The sequence below is a fragment of the Emys orbicularis genome, chromosome 12, assembly GCF_028017835.1.
Source record: "Emys orbicularis isolate rEmyOrb1 chromosome 12, rEmyOrb1.hap1, whole genome shotgun sequence".
Classification (NCBI taxonomy): Eukaryota; Metazoa; Chordata; order Testudines; family Emydidae; genus Emys; species Emys orbicularis.
Window position 1 is genome coordinate 43,187,574 of NC_088694.1, and position 8,099 is coordinate 43,195,672.

General features: G+C 44.1%; 1 pseudogene; it reads left to right on the forward strand.

The window, feature by feature from the left end:
* The first annotated feature begins 5,939 nt into the window (after nucleotides 1-5,939).
* On the forward strand, nucleotides 5,940-6,900 carry LOC135886242 (olfactory receptor 6F1-like; annotated as a pseudogene).
* The last annotated feature ends 1,199 nt before the right edge of the window (nucleotides 6,901-8,099 follow it).

An 8,099-nucleotide genomic window follows, 5' to 3' on the forward strand; every position in this document is an offset into this window, starting at 1 on the left:
ATCAGTGACTGTCTCCCTAGCATTCACAGTCACCAGGCGGCCAGCCCGCTCCAGGGGACCTGCTGGCACCACCGGAAGGTTTGGTAAGCACCGGTGTAAGTCCAGGTCACAGTGGAGACGTCTCCTTCCTGCACAACCCATGACTCGGATCCCTAAACCAACAGGGACTCACAGCAGGAGACTGCAGGGAAATGAAATGACAGCATTAGAACGACGTATATCAGAGTGTTACAGCACCTGTTTAACCTAATGTCTGTCTGTCTGCCAGAAGCTGGGAATGGGCGACAGGGGATGGATCACTTGATGATTACCTGTTCTGTTCATTCCCTCTGAAGCACCTGGCATTGGCCGCTGTTGGAAAACAGGATACTGGGCTAGATGGACCTTTGGTCTGACCTAGTCTGGCCATTCTTATGTCTCTCTCCCAGTCTATCTATATTAGCTTTCTTTCTTCTGTTGCCTCTCTCTAATTTCTTAATTCTCCTATCTATCCACGTCCATCTGTCCTTCCCTCGGCATCATCTATCCATACATCAATCTGTTGTAAAATGCACAGTTTCCATCTCTCTCCCTCCCTCTCTCTCTCTCTCTCTCTCTCTCTCTTTCTCTTGATGCTCTTCTGAAGTCTTGAAAAAAGGAGGTAAGAAATGCCAACGAATGTTCCAAATCACTACAAATACTGAAATAGAACAGTGACACATCCAGTTGGCAGCCCCCTCTCTCTGTATGTGTGCAATAACTCTTAATCATCCTAAACCCCGAATCAAATGCTGCTTCAGCCATTTCTGATTCGACATCCCAGAAGCGAAGCAGCTGGGTTGGAAGAGGCCAGAGTATTCTGAACAGAGACTTACAGTAGAAGTGAAGAAAGACCCAAGGACATTTTCAGCCTCATGGCTCTGAGTTGAGTGGTGTTAATTTATTGACACCTGAGACATTCAAGGCACTGAGATACACTGGCTCCCTGTCTCATCTCTGCCTGAGCTTTTTATGCCTCAGGCTCATCACATGACACATAACCCAGGTTGAGGTTCCATATCTGCCTCTGCTTGCCAGGCACCAAGCTGAACTGCCTTCTTGCCGCTCTGCAACCCTGGCCATAGGGACTCCTCCAGCGGCCTCATCCAAGAGAGTGGGAGTAAATTTGATGTGTGTAAATTTGACTGTATGAGTGAATTTTGTGTGGGTCAGTGGTGTGTGGCTGTGTCCAGAATATACTGGATTATATGTCTAATTTACAGGTCAAATGTCCAGGATTGCATGAGGATTTGGAATAATAGAGACTTGGTGGGATAACTCACATGACTGAAGTACTGTCATGGATGGATATAAACTGTTCAGGAAGGACAGACAGGGCAGAAAAGGTGGGGGAGTTGCATTGTATGTAAGAGAGGAGTATGACTGCTCAGAGCTCCGGTATGAAACAGCAGAAAAACCTGTGAGTCTCTGGATTAAGTTTAGAAGTGTGAGCAACAAGGGTGATGTCGTGGTAGGAGTCTGCTATAGACCACCAGACCAGAGGGATGAGGTGGACAAGGCTTTCTTCCGGCAACTAGCAGAAGTTACTAGATCGCAGGCCCTGGTTCTCATGGGAGACTTTAATCACCCTGATATCTGCTGGGAGAGCAATACAGCGGTGCACAGACAATCCAGGAAGTTTTTGGAAAGTGTAGGGGACAATTTCCTGGTGCAAGTGCTGGAGGAACCAACTAGGGGCAGAGCTCTTCTAGACCTGTTGCTCACAAACCAGGAAGAATTAGTAGGGGAAGCAAAAGTGGACGGGAACCTGGGAGGCAGTGACCATGAGATGGTCGAGTTCAGGATCCTGACACAAGGAAGAAGGGAGAGCAGCAGAATACAGACCCTGGACTTCAGAAAAGCAGACTTTGACTCCCTCAGGGAAATGATGGGCAGGATCCCCTGGGAGAATAACATGAGGGGGAAAGGAGTCCAGGAGAGCTGGCTGTATTTTAAAGAATCCTTACTGAGGTTGCAGGAACAAACCATCCCGATGTGTAGAAAGAATAGTAAATATGACAGGCGACCAGCTTGGCTTAACAGTGAAATCCTTGCTGATCTTAAATGCAAAAAAGAAGCTTACAAGAAGTGGAAGCTTGGACAAATGATCAGGGAGGAGTATAAAAATATTGCTCAGGCATGCAGGAGTGAAATCAGGAAGGCCACATCACACTTGGAGTTGCAGCTAGCAAGAAATGTTAAGAGTAACAAGAAGGGTTTCTTCAGGTATGTTAGCAACAAGAAGAAAGTCAAGGAAAGTGTGGGCCCCTTACTGAATGAGGGAGGCAACCTAGTGACCGAGGATGTGGAAAAAGCTACTCTGAAACCAGAAAAGTATAGTTCCGAGTGATCTATCCCCTGTTGTCCAGTCCCAGCTTCTGGCAGCTGGAAGTTTCGGGATGTCTATATCTGAGATCAGGGCAGAGGGCACAGAAGTAGGAATATGAACTCTTATGTTCTATGCCCAGTTGTCACAAAGTCAGGGAGGTGAAGTGATTTGGACAAATCACTTCACCTCCCTGACTTACTTGCCCCGATGTACAATGGGAACAATGATACTTGCCTAGTCAACCATTCACTCCACTGTGCCTTCAGTCAGGCCTCTAGCATGCCGGTGTGTTTTGTGGATGAATAGCCATTATTTACACATTGCAGCTGTAAAGAACTACACAAGTGCTAAGTATTATTATCTGTCTGAGGATGATTTCAAACTAACCTACTGGAGGAAGGACATTGCAGTTGGGATTCTCAAAGAAGCCTAAGGGAGTTAATCGTCCAACTTCCACTGAATGTTCCCGACAGCTGGGTACCTGACTCCCTTAACCCCTTTGAAAATACCCGGCTACAATGATGATCGACCATTTATTCTTCCTGCTATAAAGTGATGTTTCTCTCAGCTCAGGGACAGATGGCCTTTGCAGAATGTGGCAAAGTACATGCAATAGTGGGGTGGGTTATAGGTTGTTTCTTAAGCATTTGGTATCGGACAGGGCTTGGAACATGATTCCTAACTATTGTTCTGGTCTAGCCCAGACTGGAAATGTTTGAATGGAGCTGATCCCAGGGGAGGTGAGTGGAAGAGGGGGGCTGTTATGTGAAAGGGAAACTGAGAGCCATTGCACTGTACATCTGGGAAGCTGTTTCTTTGTTGCATGTCTCTACTTGTTTGTCTTCTGGATTGTAAACTGTTTGGAATAGGGATGGTTTCTAGGCTATGTTGTTGCAGTTTCTAGCACAATGAGGTCCCAAGCATAGGTGGGACCATAAAATTCAACCAGAAGACACATAATCAATAATAAACAAAATTGATAGTTTCTAATGTTGTTCCTTATTGCTGAGAATTTGGGGTGAAGGTCTCAGAAAGGACTAAGCAGAGCTGGCCAGAAAACAAGAATTCCCTTTTGTGAAAAATGTCACAGTTTCACACTTTATTTTCATTGCAATATATAAAAAAAGGGAGAATCAAACTTGGTCCCCTACTGTGTCAATGGCGGACCAGATACTATCTTCTGCCCAGGTCCCTAGGCCTCACTAAACACTGACAAATGCACAGCTGGAAACCAGTCTGCTCACCTGGGTGTTAACACTGTTCAAATAGATGTTACGTTTATAAGAATGTATTTAGTGTTTGGATTTTATGAAATGCTGGTGAGTTGCTGCATGCTTCAATCTCACCTATAATATCTGAATCCCATTTTATAAGGATTTAAGTCTTTGCTTTGCAACTATGAAAGTGTTTGCAATTAATCTGGAAACCCCCACAGTCAGGAGAGGAGCATTACCAAGTGTGAACTATGAGTTTACCACAAGAGGTGTCATTTCCTGCCCAACAAAAGAAGGCCTGTAGACACCAGATGAACCATTGTGTAACATCAGTGGGCAAAAGACTTTGTTGATTGCTCTCCCCACACCCATGAAGAGGAGAGGTGCACAAAGCCTCGTTCCCTCACAGTTTGAACTTTGGAGTAAGGGAATAAAAATCCCTGACCAGAAGGGACTTGATCACAATGTTGAATGGCATTTGGAGAGGACAATATTTCTAAACATAAGCAAGGGATCCCCAAGCTGCTTACCTTGGGTTGGCCCTAAAGCAGTGGTTCTGAAAGTTGGTCTGCTGCTTGTTCAGGGAAAGCCCCTGGCGGGCCGGGCCAGTTTGTTTACCTGCCGCGTCTGCAGGTTCAGCCGATTGCGGCTCCCACTGGCCCCGGTTCGCCGCTCCAGGTCAATGCGGGCTGCGGGAAGCGGTGTGGGCCGAGGGATGTGCTGGCCGCCCTTCCTGCAGCCCCCATTGGCCTGGAGCAGCAAACCACGGCCAGTGGGAGCCGTGATCGGCTGAACCTGCAGACGCGGCAGGTAAACAAACCGGCCCGGCCTGCCAGGGGCTTTCCCTGAACAAGCGGCAGACCGGCTTTGAGAACCACTGCCCTAAAGGGCATAGAAAGCTGACATATTACAGCAGCTTCTATCTCCTTTTGAAACCTAGGACTGTAACTCATTTGGAGTGTATGTTTATCTGCCTTAACCTTTTAAATAATTCTCTTATTTCTTTTTCCTAGTTAATACATATATAGTTAGTTTATTATAGGATTGGCTACAAGTGTTGTCTTTGGTGTGAGATCTAAGGTGCAATTGACCTTGGGTAAGTGACTGATCCTTTGGGACCGGGAGTTACCTGAATATTATTGTGATTTTTGGTGTAAGGCAAGCTGGACTGGGTGGCAAGAAAGACTGGAGTGTGCAAGGGGACTGTCTGTGACTCCATGGTAAGGCTGTAATAATGCTTGAGGTGCTCATGCTTGATAATTGGTTGGAGAAATCTAAGTATAGAACACACAACCAGTTGGGGGTTTGTGTCCTGGTTGGTCACAGTCTGCCCTGATTTTGGCCCTCATGTTAGTGAGCCAATCCAGACAACATAAAATCTACATCCCAAACAAGTGCCCTAACCACTAGGCTAGAGAGCTAATTTCTTTTTCAGGTTTTCATTTTGATCAGAAATTCCATGCTGGAACTGAGAAACCATCCTGATGAAATTTTCAGCTAAACCCGATATGTTTCCTTGATATGCTTGCCAGAGGATGTTGTGAAGGCCAACGCTATAACACGGTTAAAAAAAGAACTAGATAAATTCATGGAGGATAGGTCCATCAATGACTATTATCCAAGATGGGCAGGGATGGTGTCCCTAGCCTCTGGTTGTGATAGGCTGGGAGTGGGCAGCAGAGGATGGATCACTTGGTGATTGCCTATTCTGTTCATCCCCTCTGGGGCACCTGGCATTGGCCAATGTCGGAAGACAGGATACTGGGCTACATGGATCTTTGGTCTGACAGAGTCTGGCCATTCTTATGTTCTTATGTAAATATTTCAGTTTTAACAAATTGGAATTTTTCAACGGGAAACAGTTTTGTAAAAAAAAAAAAAAATTACAAGCTCTAGGCCTAAGTGACATAAGTGCCACTGAAAGTCAGAAGAGTGTATGTGACTTAGGAGTAGAAATCCTAGAACTTTCAATGGGACTTGTGAAAAAAATGCCTACTCTGTCCTGAGCAGAGAGCAAAATTATTGTCAAGGTGAGGCATGAAGAGAATGAGCCAAGAGAATGGGCCAAATCCTGAGGCTTTCTCAGGGGTGAGTGGAATGGGGTGGATGGGCTAGATCATCAAGACAGAAAAGATACCATATTGTCAGCCACCCACTGCACCCTCGTGGGCCTTAGAGGACTGTTGAGTGGAGCTCTCATATCTATTGTGGAGGTGGAATGTTGCACAAGGAAGGACGATGTTGAGTAGCATCCATTTTCCCTTATCTTCTATTAGCTTTAGTCCCAGATTTCTGGAGTCTGCACTTTAGCACATCCAAGCATGTATTCAACATGTTTAAATGTCTTATGATCTCTCATGTCTTTACAGATGGATGTCATGGCTGGGACAGAAATAAGAAACCAAACCAGCATGCAGGAGTTCATCCTCCTGGGCTTTCCCGGCACTTGGTATTTTCAGATATTCCTTATTGTGGTGTTTTCAGTTATGTACTTCCTAACCATCATAGGGAATATGTCCATCATAGCCCTAGTGAGGATCCACCCACGCCTGCACACGCCCATGTATTTCTTCCTCTGCAATCTCTCCTTCCTGGAGATCTGGTACACCACAGCATGTGTCCCCAAGGCCATTGGCATCATGCTGCGCACAAGCCAAACCATTTCATTCACTGTTTGCCTCCTTCAATTGTTTTTTCTCCTCTCCATGGGCTCCACAGAATGTTTCCTCCTGGCCGTCATGGCCTATGACCGCTATCTGGCCATATGCCACCCATTGCTACAGCTCCCTCATGAACAGAACTTTCTCTGTTCATCTGGCCCTCCTCTCTTGGCAGTTTGGATTCCTGGCTATCTCTGTGCTGGCAGCTCTAATATCCAGATTGTCCTTCTGTGGCCCTAAAGTTATCAATCATTTCCTTTGTGACATTGATGCCTTGATAGCGCTCTCCTGCACAGACACACGCTTCGTTGAGCTTGCAACGTTCATTGTCTCAATCATTGTTGTTGTGATCTCATGCGTGATAACCCTGGTCTCCTACATTCACATCATCTCCACCATCTTGAGAATCCCATCATCTCAAGGCCGGCAAAAGGCCTTTTCCACTTGCTCTGCCCACCTCACCGTTGTAACTATCTGGTACGGCTCCACCATTTTTCTGTATGTCAAGCCTTCTGCACAGAACTCATTGGATTTGAACAAAACAATCAATATCTTTAACACTGTTGTAACTCCGCTATTAAACCCTTTCATTTACACTCTAAGAAACAAAGAGGTGAAGGAAGCAATGGGAAAGGCATTAAGAAGGATGTTAAGTGGTTTTGAAACACCATGGATTTAGTAGAATTGTAATCCAAAGGACCAAAAAATTAAATAAAATGTCTGAAGGTCATTGATATAATTGAATATGAGGCAAAAGGATTAAGTTATAGATTTTCAAAGGACAGCCCACTCCTTTTCTCTTTCAATTGAAGGTGGACACCTGCATCCTATCTTAAACCCAAATGAAACAATTCCTTATAGTGTACGTCACTGTGTATTTGTTTTACAGCTTTCCTGAATTACTATAACAACTGGCTATTCACTCACAGATGAGCTCAAGTGGGAGGAGGCAACTTGTTTTATGCTGAAGATTCTGAGATGCTAGGTTTCAGTGTCACTTAGCAGGATCTCTGTGTATGCTCCCATTGTTAATTACGCCCAAAGGATTTAGGTTCCCAACTCTCATTGGTTGTTAGATCTAGATCAAGCTGCCATTTTCAAAGCAGCCCATGGGAATTAATTGCCCAAAACTTACTGAATTTCAATAGAAGTTAGGTTTCTAACTTTCTTAACTGCTTTGAAGTCCATCTTTCACACTCGAGCACCCCTTCTTATGTTTACAATATAAACCTTGTTTTCCAGTAGTGGGAACTTAAATGATGTCATAGAACTTCAAGGAAGAAGGCCATACCAGTTAAAAACTGACCTGGTTTACAGCGGAAGTGAAGGGAGTTATAAAAATTAAAAATTAAAAATAATATATAACAAACAAAAGAAAGGGGAAGTTGATAGCATTGGGTATAAATCAGAAGTAAGGAATTGTATAAAATTAATATGGGAAGATAAGGGACACAATGAGAAATATTTGGCCAGTCGAGTTTAGGACAATACTAGTTGTTTGTTTGTTTGTTTGTTTGTTTGTTTGTTTGTTTGTTTGTTTGTTTGTTTGTTAATTATTAGGAACAAAAAGATATTGTCTCTTTCTAGATAGAAAAGCTATAATTATAATAAATAATGCAGAAAGTGCAAAAGTGTTCAATAAATATTTCTGTTCTCTGTTTGGGGAAAACACATGATATACTCTTTTCATATGGCCATGAAAAAACTCTTTCTCTTCCACTAGTATTTCAGGAGGATGTTAAACAGCAGCTACTAAAGTTAGACATTTTTAATCAGCACGTCCTGATAACTTGCATCCAAGAGTTTTAAAAGAGCTGGCTGAGGTACTTTTAGGACACTTAATATTTATTTTCAGTAAGTCTCAGAGCACTGGGTGAG